We start from the raw sequence: 14,036 nt of genomic DNA, 5'->3' as shown, positions 1-14,036 counted from the left end.
CTGGGACCTAAGGACACCAGTCATCCTGGACCAGGGCTCACTCTGGTGACTTTGTTTTCATTTAATTACCTCTTCAAAGACCCTATCTTCAAATGGGGTCATTCTCTAAGGAACTTAGGGGTTAGGACTTTGGCATATGCACTTGGGGGGGGGACACAATTGAGCCTATACCATTATCTAAGAGGGCTTTCCACGCCTGGCTGCTGGCCCCACGGCCACTTACCATGCACCATCAGCAGAAGGTACCTACTGAGGGGCCGTTTGGTCAAGGATGGGCTATAGTTTCCAAGGACATTTCTGGCAGGTGCAGGCACTTGCAAAGAGCGCCAATACCAGCCTTGGGAGGAGAAGACCCCATGCGAAAGCAGCCTTGCTGGCCAGCAGCAAATGGTGCATGGTGAGCTGGCCCACAAGCAGACAACAGCATCTGTACCCCACGGGCACCTGGCAGAACCACATGCACTTTCCTGCTCTGTGCACATACCCATGATGGACCCCATCAATACGGCCTGGCATGGGCACAAATGCAGAGCAGTCGCTGTTGTTAACCCTCTTACCTGAAGGCAACTGCCTGTTCTGTGATCTATGCTGGGTGTCGCAACAGAGTGGGGGCCACAGCACAGGCCCTCAAGGTCCAGCGAGCTTCACTCCTCACTCATTTGCTCCATGACCTTCAAGTGCCCTCTTTCCTTATCTCTGAACAGAAAACACAATCACCAAATGCACCTTATTGTTTATTTTCAGGAATAAACAACGAGCATTGCTGGAACCTGGTCCAGTGCCTGGCATTTAGTGTTATTAAAGTGTCTCGATTTTTATTCTAGTCCCGACATTTCATCCAAACCGCAGGCCCAAGGTCACTCGCTGCCCTATTCACAGACCCCACCTATCCTTCTCAATATTCACTGGGCAAATTCAGCCACCAGTGTTCAGTAAGGACCAGTGGACACCGCACTGAGGCCAGGGCTGTGAGCTGAGCTGGTCCTGCATCCCTGGTCCTTGCCCTCCCTTGACTGTTGGAAGGATTCAATAAAGTGGACATTATAATAAGGGAGTTCTGTGAGAAGTGGAGGTGCTATGGCTGAGGTGTGGGCTAGGCCATCCTCCTCCTCATTGTTGGCAAAATGCTCTGCAAACCATAGGCTGCAGAGCCTATTTAAAGACTCGCTGTTCTTCCACTCTGTGGGTCCTGGTGTCACATGAGCAGTTCTGGGTGAGCCACTCTGGTGGGCCGCAGGGTGGACGGCAGTGTGATGGGTCAGGAGGCTGGGAGAGAGCAGGGGAGCCAGTGCTGGGGCCAGCCACCACACTAGGCCCTCAGCATGCATTTTTCATGGTGGAGAATTCAAGGGCTCACAGGAGTTCAGTTCTCCTGAGAGCTCCGCCTTGCGGCCCTTCACCAGTGCGGGGCACCACCCATCACCTCTATGGGTTAGGCTGTGAGAGGGAGTGACAGACCCCTCTAGGTGGTGGCATTGAGGTGTATAGAGGGGGATTCCAGCTGTCCTTTCCCTTCCCGGTGAGCTTCAAGGCCACACACTCCAGGAGACTGCTTTCAAAAGTGGAGGAGGGGGCTGGGGTTGTGGCTCAGCGGTGGAGCGCTCGCCTAGCAAGTGTGAGGCCCTGGATTCGATCCTCAGCACCACATAAAAATAAATAAAATAAAGGTATTGTGTCCAACTACAATTTAAAAAAAAAAAGTGGAGGAGGATGGCCTAGCCCACACCTCAGCCATAGCACAAGCCACAAGCACAGCCCTGAGCTGACCACCCACACGATGGGTTACAGCCTCCCACCTGTCCCCACCTCCACTTCCCGCAGAACTCCCTTATTATAATGTCCATCCACAGATCCCGGCTCTCCAGGGGCCTCCTTCCCTCAGCGGAAGGGCCATTGAGACTGAATGTACCATGCAGACGGCAGGGTGCGGGTGCAGCTGTGTAGTTCTAACTCTTCCCAGAGAAGGGCCTGAGACCTAGATTGATGCAAATAGGGAAGACTAACTTTTAATCTCAGACTTTAGCTGTGCCCTCCAAGTACAATAAATGCCCGATTTGGGTGACTTTGCTCTAGCCAAGTCGGCAGTGACACCAATGGTCTATTTTGATCCTTTCTACTTTCTTATTCTGATGTCAACTTGTTAGAAATCTAAATGGGAGAAGACCTGAGTGATTACCATGGAATTTGCGCAAAAAAAAAAGAAAAGAAAAGCAGATCACAGTAGGCATGTTAGAAAACTTTCTTTTAGTCAAGTCAGGCGATCAAAGTCCTTGTCCAAAGTTTAGCTTACAGAAAATGTATAACCAAACCCATGTGGCCATCTATTAGCACATCTATAGGATCGAGGTACCCTAAGGATACTGCACCCTGAAGTGGTAATAGAGGCCTGTGCAGCTCAGCCTCTCCTCCCCTCTTCTCTGGGGCTCTGGTTACAGTCTTGAGAGACAGTGGTGCAATTTAACTATCACAATAGGATGACAGAGTTAGAGCAAGTGTTCCTATTAGGAATTGTAACCAGGGGAGGGAAGCAGCTCGGGACAGAGCAAAGAGAGAGGGCTCAGCTGCAGTAGCCTCAGTCAGAGCCACTGTGGCCTGTCCCTCTCTGTGGCAAGAGTGCCATCATCCCACCGTGGAACTGGCCAGTCCCTGGCTTATGGACACTGGTGCAGGAAGGATCGTGACTTCCTGAATATATCTGGGCCATCAACTCTCATAGACCAAGGGAACAATGTAGCATGAGCTGTGAGCAGACAAACATCTCAGGGGCCTGTGAAATGGGCAGGACGTCAAAGGTGTCCACTGCAGTCCACCTCTTACACCTCTCACTCCCCCTCTTCCCGTATCAGGTCCACTCAGATGTGTGTAGCTTCCCCAGAGTTCCAATTGTTTCGTTTCTAGAAAACTTTACAAAGGAAATCTAATGGGGTGAGCCACAGCCCTGGCCAGTGGTCCCAAGGCTATGAATGATATCCATCATCTCTGTCCTCTACCACCTACGCTAGATTCCTCATCTTCAGTGCTTGGGGACCGGTCAGCATCAATTGCACCAGATTCCCTGCACTGGCTCATCAACTGGCACAAGGAGTCGGAGGTAATCATCCAGAAGATGCTGCACTTAGTGGGGCTCATACTGCATTCCCGGGTAGAAGATTTCTCTGGGATGAGGACTGCTAGACCCATGGAGGCTAAATCTCCAGGAATAGGAGTACACAATCCTCACACACAGGTCCCTGGGAGTGACAGAGAACAGGATGACTCCTGCTTCCACCCCTCGGTTCTCCGACCTGTGACCTGTACAGACTGGAGAGACAGCATCCTATAATGTCTGTTGGGTGAAGGGTGTCATTTCCAAGCTGGTGTCTCCTGTATACGGTTGGGCTATTTAGATAAACCAGACCAGTAAATCACAGGAGCCACACGCCTGCTCCCGTGGAAGTGGTACACGGACCCTGGGTCTGGACCAATGCAACGCAGAACTCTGTACTGTGATTCTAGATGGTGCTGGGCTTGTAGAACAAGGTGCTGGCTGAGGTTCTGAGGGTGAAAGGAACACACACTAAGCTTATGTGTCAGCCCCAGTCATGAGGAATGTTGTCTCTTATACCTAAGGAGATCCACATGCCATCAAGCGGTCGTACCCCCATCTATCCATGTTTTGATTGACAGATGTCTACTGCCTAATGAGTGAGTTTGCAATAGAGCAGATAGAAAATGTCAGTAGAGGTCAAGACAGGGGCCCAGCTGAGGTTGGCCACTAAGCTCCCAGCTCCTAAGGCCAAGCAGCATCCAAGCGACCCACAGAGGAACTTTCTCCAGAACTTTTAGAATACATTTAACGTGAACTTTCCTGCTATAATTGTGCTTTGTCTGATTAATAATTCAACTTCTATCTTAGCAGTCAGGGTAAGTGGGACTTAGTGGGACGGCTAGTTATGTGTTTAGAAACCAAGAGGGAAGAGTCGGCCCACACGTCTCAAGAACATGGCTTGAGAATTTTGAATAGAGAAACATATTCAAATCCCCAGGGACGAGGTGAGAAATGTGAGGCTGTCTGACCTGACCACCCCCTCCGTTCACAAGTGCCCTAGTTTGCCTGCTGGGCAAATGGACACTCTCTGGGCTGGACACCCTCGAGGAGAGGCAGCTCACGATTCCCATGACCAGTGTCTTTGACAATCTGTTACAGCTGGGCCCAAACAGAGAGCAGCATCTTTGTCCCCTATGTCCTCTGGCCCCTTTCTCCTGGAGATCTCCTCTACATAAAAGAGCTTCAGGTACGTAGCTCAGTGATCAAACCAAGGACCTTCTCTCCTCCCAGACTCTCAACTCCAGTTTCTCTGAACTATCTGAATGTGGTCAATGCCAACTGGGTTTCCTCAGCACACCCAGAACACATTGCAGATCCATCTTGGCCAACCTGGGCCACCTGTGCTGCTCCAGCTGACTCTGACTCCTTCCCCCATCTCCATCCTTCCCTCTAAGCCTTGCTTCCTGGAGCCCTGAGCTCCAGACCCTCCAGGGCCTTTGCCTTCCCTGGGCCTCTTCCTGAAGTACTCGCCAAGACCTCTGCACAGAGAGGGCCACCTTGCCCCCGCTGCTCCTTACCACTTTCCTTCTCTTTATAGAACTTCCTTAGTCCTGCCCTCCCCGCAACACACAGCAGTACAGCTCCACGAGAGAAGGGCTTTGGTCACTGAAGGAATGCATCGAACGTCTCCCAGGCCTCACGCAGGCCTGGCTGCCTGCCTTGAATGGAGCTATCCAGAACAGGATGGGGCTATCCAGAACCGGGGCATTCCAAACATGGCCCCACTTCCTTTCTGACACTTGACAAGTCACTGGACCCACACTGGGCTTCAGCCCCACGCTCGGAGAACAGCGACAATATCCATACAGCAGTATTAAATGAGAGTGGCAGTATTAGAACGAGCTCCCAAAGTGCTTTGTAAGTTGCGAAGAGCTGTCTCCATGCAGGCTGGTATCTATGGTGTACTTGAACCTCAGGGCCCAGACAGAACCCACTCAGGACACTCCCACCGCTATTTCAGGACATAGTGAGTTGACTGGTTATGTGCTCTGGAATCCCAGCTACTTCTAAGAGCCGGTTGAGGGCGGCCACTGAGCTCCCAGCTCCTAAAGCCAGGCAGTATCCAAGAGACCTACCATCTCCAAACGACAAATCAGTCTTGAGTGTGGTGTGGTGGCACATGCCTGTAATCCCAGTGGTTTGGGAGGCTGAGGCAGGAGGATTGCGAGTTCAAAGCCAGTCTCAGCAACTTAGCAAGGCCATAAGCAACTCAATAAGACCCTGTCACTAAATAAAGTATAAAACAGTGCTGGGGATGTTGCTCAGTGGTTAAGTGCCCATAGGTTCAATCCCCAATACAAAAAAAAGATGAATCACAGTGTTAAGTGCTCTTGACAGCTGGTTCAGCAAATGGCACTCCTGGGAGTGGGGAGGACAAGATGGGACATGCACAGGAGACCTCTGTCCCAGAGCCTGCCACAGCGCCCACCCTGTTCACACGCGAGCTGTCCTTCCAGAGAAATGACTCACTCTGGGTGGCTCACACCACGTCCCTGGCACCATGCACTGTGACAAATGACAAAGTGCTCAAGGGGCTTTCACTTGCTGATGAAATCGGAGGCAGTGAGGAAGGGGATGGAGAAAGCTCCCTTTTCCTTTCTTAGTTATATATTGATAAACAGAGATGCCACAGCCTATGAACAAAAACTTCCAAGTTGGTAGCTGAGATTTGGGTCCCTTGCTGTGGGTGTCCGCTTTCTTTCTGGCCACATGCAGAGGAAGCGAGGACCAGAAGGGAAGCGCGTCGCCTGGTTTGGAAACTCACTTTTGGAATCATTTGCTTAACGTTCTTCTTCAGAAATCGGCTCTTCCCTTCACGTACCTAAGTTCTCTCCCAGGCTTCCCACTCACCCACTCTGTGATCTTGGAAAATTGATCACCCTTTCTGATGTTTCGTCTTGAAGAGAATGTGGCCGGAGTAGAGAGAACCTAAGGGCCAGAAGCAATTTGGGGAAGCATCTACTCCAATTTCTGATCTCACAGAATAGAAAGGTAAGTTCCAAAGAGTGAAAAGGGCTGGACGTTGCTTCCAGAGCCTCTGGGCTCTGAATTCTAAATAATGGGTCAGCCCGGTGGAGAGCATGGTCATCAGGTGCCCAGGCAGCCCCCGGCAGGCTGCAGCACTTCCTGAGACCAGAGTGAAGGGCTCCTTCAGTACCCCGCTCACCTTCCCGGGCATGCTTGTCGGCTGGGCAGGAGGCAGAGGGGGGCAATGGAGTTGAAGCCAATTCCCTCCACAGCTGAGGCAGGGATGGCAGAAAGCTGCCGACTTCCAAGACTGGCTCTCTGAGGCTGTGACCGTCCAGTGTGAGACGTCTTCTCTTCCAAGATTTTCATGAGAGACCGCTCTGATTCTACCTCATGAAAGAGCTGCAGGTGGGGTGGGAAGAGGGGAGAACCCCTATCAAGACAGAATCCAGGATCAGGAAATGTTGGCTCAGAGAAGATTTTGGTCGTGGTCTTTGGTGCAAAACTAATTTTCCTTTCGGTCTCCTTTGTAAGTCCTCCTGTCTTCAGCGGGTGCCACTATGCTCACATCCCCAAGATGCTACGCTCTCTCTCTCTCTCCTCTCCCATTGTGGGGTCCTGGATTCCCTTTAGATGATCTGATGAAAACTGCTGATCCCTTCCAAGAAGAGGCCATTAGCACCCATGTGAAAATGCAGGTCACAACTGCAGGGGTTGAAACCCATTGCCCCTAGGCTTCCTGCTGGAAAATCTGTGCCTTTGACTCAGAGTCCTGAAACATCACCATCTGTAACCCCAAACGCCCTCTTCATCAACATGATGGGGAGAAGGAAAACACCACTGATACACCCACAGGAACTTGTGAGTAGGAAATGAAATGCCCCGTGAAGAAGGCTACAGTGGACAGCAGGTAGCACGCTCAGGCCTGGGGGGCCGGGCTGCGTGCTGCGTAGAGGAGCCGGCCACACCAAGGGCACTGGCCTTTCTCCTTCACATCCAAAAGGACAGATCAAGGAGTGGAGCCTGCCTGGCAGTATATCTCAGTTGGATGGGATGGAAATTTTTCTCTCTCAAGGAGAATCGGGACACCGTGAGGGTCATATAGCTGCTTCTAGGGTTTTAGAGGAGGCTCTTAGTTGTCAATAGCACATCTCCAAACTCTGCATCTAGCAGGGATGCATTTGGAAAGAGGTGTCCCTCCCCTATTGCAGTCTGTAGCAAAGCCTTTTCTGGGTGACACATGCACCTCTCCGAGTGAGTGACCCTCCACACTCCTTGGGATGGGTGTGAAATGAGATGTCCCTGCAGACACTCCTTAGCACATAATTCTTCAGAAGGCTCCCTTGTCTCTACTCAGGACCACATAGGTAAATTGAAAGCTTTGGAGCCAAAGAGATTCTGAATCTTCACACTTTCCTCTAATCTGAAGTCATCTCCAAACACTGTTTTTCTGCCACTGTGTTCTATAATCCCTTTACCAACTGCACCGAAGTGTCAACAAAGACTTAGAACTGAGATTCCCCATGACTTAGAACTGAGATTAACCCTAAATGTAGACCTGAGGCTTACACATATGAAGGCAACGCATATGCAGACACAGCTTGGAGCGCGGTAGGAGAAGGAAGTGTTTCACATTCACAGTGAAGTTCACCAAGGACCCATCCTGGCTTCTCTTCAGCGGAGGGGTGCCAGTCACTCCTGCCGGTGCCTGTGTTCACTGCCACCCTGTCGGGTCCTCCCAGGGGGTTTGACTGATTGCTTGTTCTCCATCCTTGATGTCTGTGAAACTTCACTTATTTGTGATTAATGAAAATCAAGTCCCTGTTAAAATATGAATTGAAAAGTTGCAGGGTTTACAGGGATACTTGAGTAGGGGTTGGGACCATTGAATTTGGGGAAAGAGAGGACTGGGTTTGAAACTTGAACATTATCTTCTTCGCTTTCCATTTTCTCATCTGTAAAAGGATCTTGATAATAGTACACATTTCTAACGGTGGTTTTGAATTGTAAATGTGATGGATCACGAACCTACAGCACTTAGCATCTTGCCCAGCACATAGTAACACTTCCCCAGTATTTATTATTAATATTTAGTGATTCTAAATTTAAGTCATGGTTAAGATGGGCTGAGTTGTTTCTAAAAATATATGAGAACGCAAAAGACCTGAAATAGCCAAAGGAAAAAAAAATCTTGAAGACAAAGCTAGACTATTCCTATTACCTGACTGACTCCAAGATGTAACATAAAGCTACAGCATGTGAGAGCAGCAGACAGACAGATGAGCAGACCAAGGGATGGATCATTTGTTATTTGACATTGCAGTAGAGTTTTTCAAGTGCAGCAGAAAAAAATAAATCACCCCCTCCTCATGCGATACAGAAAAATCATTTCAAGATGGATCATAGACTTGACTAACATTAGCTAAAATTCTAAAGCTTCCAGAAGAAAATATAAAAGAAGTCTTATAACTCTTAGATAAGGAAAAATATCTTTTGAATAGGAAATGAGGGCTCAAAGCATTTTTAATTGAATTAAAATTAGAAGGTTCATTTCATCCAACAAAGGGCTCGTATAATAGTCAATCACAGATTGGAAAAAGTAATCAAAATTCAAATGTCTGACAAAGGACTTGTGTCCAGAATTTATAAGAACTTCTTGCAATCACTAATAAGACTAACAGTCCTACTGAAAAATGGGTAAAAGACTTGAACAGCACCTCACCAGAGGTCAAGATGGCGAGTGGGCACATGCAAAGGCCCAGAATCCCTCATCACCATGGAAATGCAGATTAAAATCACAACCAATATGTGGTCTCCCTCCCACCACAATAGCTGCCACGGAAAAACCAAGGTCACCAAGTCCTGGCACATAGCCTGTGCCGCATGCGTGGTGATATACCCCTACGATGAGATGAGACTAGGATGTGATCAGCTGCTGATTCACGGAGCCATGTGGACAGGTACACAGACAGGATCCCGGCACAGGAAGCCAGGAGCAGGAGGAGAACGCACAAGGGTTGTTACTCTACTCAGGTCAACTGGAAAATAGGTCTGTGATGAAAGAAGTCAGAAGATCGTTTGCTTACAGGAGATGGGCATGAACTAGATGGTAGAATGGCAGAATTTTCTGAATCCTGACTTCCAGGTTCATGACTAGACGCATTTGTAAAAATTTACAGACTTGTACTCTTAAGACAGATTATTCCAGGGGAGATACTTGGAATAATATAGGCCAAAATATACTGTATGCATAGGCATGAGGATATAACAAGGAATCTGACTGTTAGGTACAATTAGAGTGCACCAATAAGAAATATGAGGGGAAGAGACTGATTATTCCACGCTGTCATTAAAAAGTTTTAAATGCTAAAAAACTTTAGATCTTTGAAACTTGGAGTTCAGTTCCCTCATTTTATAGATAATACTGAAGATCAGAGAGGCAAAGCAACTTGTCCAAAGTCAAAGTAAGTAGAAGAGAATGATGGTTAGAAGCCAGTCCCCTAACTCCTTATCCAGTGCTCCTATACAGGGCACCTCTCAATGGTAGTTCCACAGCAAATCCCCAAGACCAAGGCCAGGAATCGCCCAACTCTCAGGTGATGTGTCATATTACAGGAGGCTGTGAAGAATTCACTAAAGAGGTCAGGACTGACCCCTAAGCCAGCATGTACCCACAAAAGAGTGATGGGAGAAAACAATAACGAAATTCACAATATCAAAAGTTTACTTATAGTGTATTAGATGCTGCCTGGAAAAAAATACAGATCCATAGCCAACATGTCATTGTCCCCGTGAGTCCTGTGGGTCACAAAGGCATCCGGTAACAGGCAAGTATTGGACTAGAGACAGACCATCCTGGTTCAGAAAAGGACAAGCCGTGGGATGCCAAGAGGGACTGACATTCAGGTCCTTGGGCACTACACCAGGCAACAACGACAGGGATGAGGGTGGGGTTGAGGCTGAGAGCCATGAGCCGGGAGGGAACAGCAGGTTCCCCAAGTTCAAAGTCAAAGGGCACACCTGGTCAGGAAGACGGATCCAGGGCACAACCTGGGGCAACGCTCCTGGGGGAATGCTGGGGGCCAGGCCTTCATCCTAAACCTGTTGGGAGGGGGTCCTCAGGCAAGGGTAACAGTTATGAGTCAATTCTGTGAAATCACCCAGCAGCCGGCCTCTCGGGATGGAGCATCACCTGATGCCCGTCGGCTGTGTAAAGACGTATGAATAGTCTGAGCACCAAGAGAGGGGAGAAACGGATGCTGAACTGATGAGAGAGGTTCTCTGTGAGAGGGGATTTCAGGGGGACTTTGCTTTTCCCACTATACAGTTCAATGTCTTACAGATATTTTGCATCAGTACATTTTGTGTGTTCTCAGAGGAAAATAAAGGGTGTTTCGTTCCCAGGTTTTAAAGCAAAATCTCTGCAGACAACGCTGTTTCAGACAATAGGAATAAATCGCAGAAGAAATTGCCCTAATGTGACCCAGACAGGGACCGGGCCCGCTTTAAGCTGAAATAGAAAGGTCTTTGGTGATGTAATTTTAAAAGCGTCCTTGACATTCTCAAAGGTTTTAGCAGGCCCAAACAAAAGAAAAAACATAGTCACGTTGCTGGAAGGGACCTCACAGTTCCGACAATTCCACTGGCCTCTCTCTCCACTAAGGGAGATGAAGCCCTGGGAGAATCACTTCAAAGAGAAATCCACTCAGTGATGAATAGCCTTTCCAGCCGCCTGGCAACACAGGCGGCCACGTCCATTTTAAGAAGCTTCACTCACCAACAGCAGCAAAACATAGGTTAACTCAGAATAAACCCAAACGATGAATGGGTGAGTTCACCACAAAGAATACCAGAAAGTCTCTTTAAAATATAAAGCAAAACTCGCACAGATGAAGAAGGATCAAGGACGGAAGACGGCCCTTACGACCCGGGAAGCGGCCCGCGTGCCCAGGCACTCATCCTACACCCACTGCCACTCCAGGTGCTGTCTGGACGGGGCCTTTAGTCCATTGTTCCTTTTTAAATCTGTTTAACCGAGATGTGATTCACATTAAAGAAAACGCACCCAGCCCCAGGCGCGCCGGCCTAGAGTCTGAGGGACATCTGCAGCCGCGCAGCCAGCTCTGGCCAGGACTCACCAGCACAGCACAGGGATGCCCAGGGCTAACCTGTCCACAGCCACCTCCTCCGCATCCAGGGGTTCAAAACTCTCCAGCTCTTTTTGCTCCCTGCCCCGACCTGCGTCGTTTTCAGGAACCTCGCTCCTACACTCACGTCGGGCCTGGCGCTTCATTCTGGCCCGAGTTTCCATGTTTTCACGTGGGATCGCTGGGGGAGGGATCATGAGGGATGGCTGGAAAACGTCCTTTGGCCTTTAGGGAAGATGTGCTCACGCTACCTTCTCTATTTTTTCTGGGGTATTTTCTGGTCTCTGCGGTTTTGGCTGGTTTCTTTTGTTAGATGTGGAGCTCCTGGGAGGGAGGTCTCCTTAGGCAACCTTGGTGCCTTACCAAGCTCACGCAGACCACTCCTCTCCAAGGACTCGAGTTCTAGTTTCCACCTCCGTGTTTTCCTGCCGTGTTAGACCACAGAGGTCAAGGGGCCACTTTCTGATCACATGGTAAACACTGACAAAACAGAAGCGGACATAACTAACCACTCTGTAGGATAAAGGGGACAATCATTTTCTAATGCAAGAGAGGGAGAGGGAGAGAAGGGGACCTGCAATACATCAATGGTCATTTAGAAAATCAATAGTGGGGAAGCCAATAGAACCCAAGCACAGTAGGGCTTATTTCAACTCTTAATGGAGGAAATGTTCCAATTAAGGCTTTGAGGTCACCTGAGTATACGTAAAAGCAAATCTGACAATATTTTTTGCTTGTGGGAGTTATACCTTAATTAATAGAGCCAAGGAATATTCAAAGCCCACAGATATCATGAAAACATTATCAAAAAACAAAACACAGGCCCAGCTATACTAATGTCAGTCAAGACAGACTTAAAGATAAAACATTACTATGAGAAAAGAATATTTTTCCTTCAGCAAAAAGGGGTTAAACCTTCAGGAAGAAATAACACTTATGAATCTGTATTTAGCTTCAAGATACATACAGCAAAAACTTGCAGAACTAAAAGGAAAGATAAAGGAATTCATGATGATAATGGAAATTTTATCACACATCTCACAATAGCTGATAGCTCCAGCAGAGGAAAAAAATCCATAGAGGTAAAGAAAATCAGAACAAAACAGCAAACTCAAGTCATCTGACACATATTGAACGCTGCGCACAGCTTTCCTCGCATAATGGATTGCAAATAAACCCTGGCAGAATTCAAAGGATCATAATCATTCAGATTAATTCTGTAATTATAGTAAAATTAAGCTAGAAATACATATCAAAAATATCATGTTAAAAATCACCAACTATTTGTGAATTAAACAATATACTTGTAAATAATCTGAGTCAAAGAAAAAGTGTTTTTAAGGGAAGTATTTTGAACTGAACATTAAAGAGACAATGTTTTACCCACCCAAACTTTTGCAGTGCAACTGAAAGCAATCCCTAGAGAGAAATATATAACCTCTCCACCACTTACGTTAGAAAAGGGAAAAGATAAGTTAGTCAACCAATGCTTCTCGAGAATCTGGAGTGAAAAATGAGACCTAGGAGAGGAAATAAAATAGAAAAATGCAAAAGCAGAAAAAGATCAAAGTCAAATATTTGTTCTTTGAAAATAGTAATGGTATTGGGAATTTGCCCAAAACAGAATGAACGTGCGCTACAACGTCAGTGACGGAGGGACGGCGCTACCTGCAGGACTCCGTGCATCCGGATGGGAGTATAAACTGAGGGGACTGAGAGCAATTCCATCAAACGCAGGAATGTGGAAGGTCCCATGATGCTGGGGGTAGGTCTGGCATAGCCCGAGGTTCTGAAACCTCGCCCTGTGGAGTTGCTTGTCCAGCTGGGCGACAAAGGAAACAAACAAACCCAGAACAGATAACGAAATCCTGTGCATGTAAGGCTTTAACATGGGGAGCTCAGAGACACTTAGAAATGTCTAAAGGGAGGCATGTTCATAAGGAGACAAAAATGTTCTTTGTACTGCCTGAAAGAGAAAAAATTAGAAACCACGCAAGTATCTATCTATGGAAAAATCAGTGATAAATTGGGAAACATCTGATTCTGGAATACTATGCTGTATTTAAAAAGGAACAAAATATATTAACACGGGTAAAACTCAAAGTAGAAAGAATAATTTGCATTGAGCGAATACACTATTTCCCAAGTTTTATAAACTTGGGAAATATGCCCAGATCTAGTCTGTATTTTAAGTCAGTAGAGCATGGTAGTTAAGAATTCAGAATAGGGCTGGGGATGTGGCTCAAGCAGTAGCGCGCTCGCCTGGCATGCGTGCAGCCCGGGTTCGATCCTCAGCACCACATACAAACAAAGATGTTGTGTCCGCTGAAAACTAAAAAAAATAAATATTAAAAAAAATTCTCTCTCTCTCTCTCTCTCTCTCTCTCTCTCTCTCTCTCTCTCTCTCTCTCTCTCTCTCTCTCCCCTCTCTCTAAAAAGAAAAAAAAAAAAAGAATTCAGAATACTGTTTACATGTCAGCCTTCCTACCAACAGGACTGACCTTGGCAATTGCAACTTCTGTGTACCTCCCTTTCTCCCTCTATGAAATAGGAATCCTGTGGCTGCTGCTTCCGGGGATTGCTGTGGGGATGGAATGAGCCAATCGATACATGTGAAGTGCCCCTGCCCAACACAATGTCAGTAGCTTTCTGCTGTCACTACTGCTACGGAGCAGGCCTCTGCTAAATCGCTTCATTTCTTAAAACTCTCCAGCAGCAAGGATGGCAAGATGCTAGAACTGGACAGCGAGTCTACAGGTCTGGAAGTGCTCCTCCTGCTCTCTCCTGCAATGGGAGTCTGGAAAGCATGCCCAAGGCCAGCCCTCCCAGTGCCC

General features: G+C 47.7%; 1 long non-coding RNA gene across 1 annotated transcript; it reads right to left on the bottom strand.

Moving 5' to 3' along the window:
- Positions 1 to 6,146: 6,146 nt before the first annotated feature.
- LOC144365275 (uncharacterized) lies at positions 6,147 to 13,971 on the bottom strand. The gene is made up of 3 exons (XR_013423577.1): positions 13,704 to 13,971; positions 7,625 to 7,876; positions 6,147 to 6,457 (listed from the first exon to the last, which is right to left on the bottom strand). It is a non-coding gene; the product is annotated as an uncharacterized LOC144365275 (long non-coding RNA).
- Positions 13,972 to 14,036: the final 65 nt, after the last annotated feature.

The sequence above is a fragment of the Ictidomys tridecemlineatus genome, chromosome 7 (assembly GCF_052094955.1).
Source record: "Ictidomys tridecemlineatus isolate mIctTri1 chromosome 7, mIctTri1.hap1, whole genome shotgun sequence".
NCBI classification, from domain to species: domain Eukaryota; kingdom Metazoa; phylum Chordata; class Mammalia; order Rodentia; family Sciuridae; genus Ictidomys; species Ictidomys tridecemlineatus.
The sequence above is the reverse complement of the archived record's forward strand: the minus strand, read 5'-3'. Positions and strand labels throughout refer to the sequence as shown.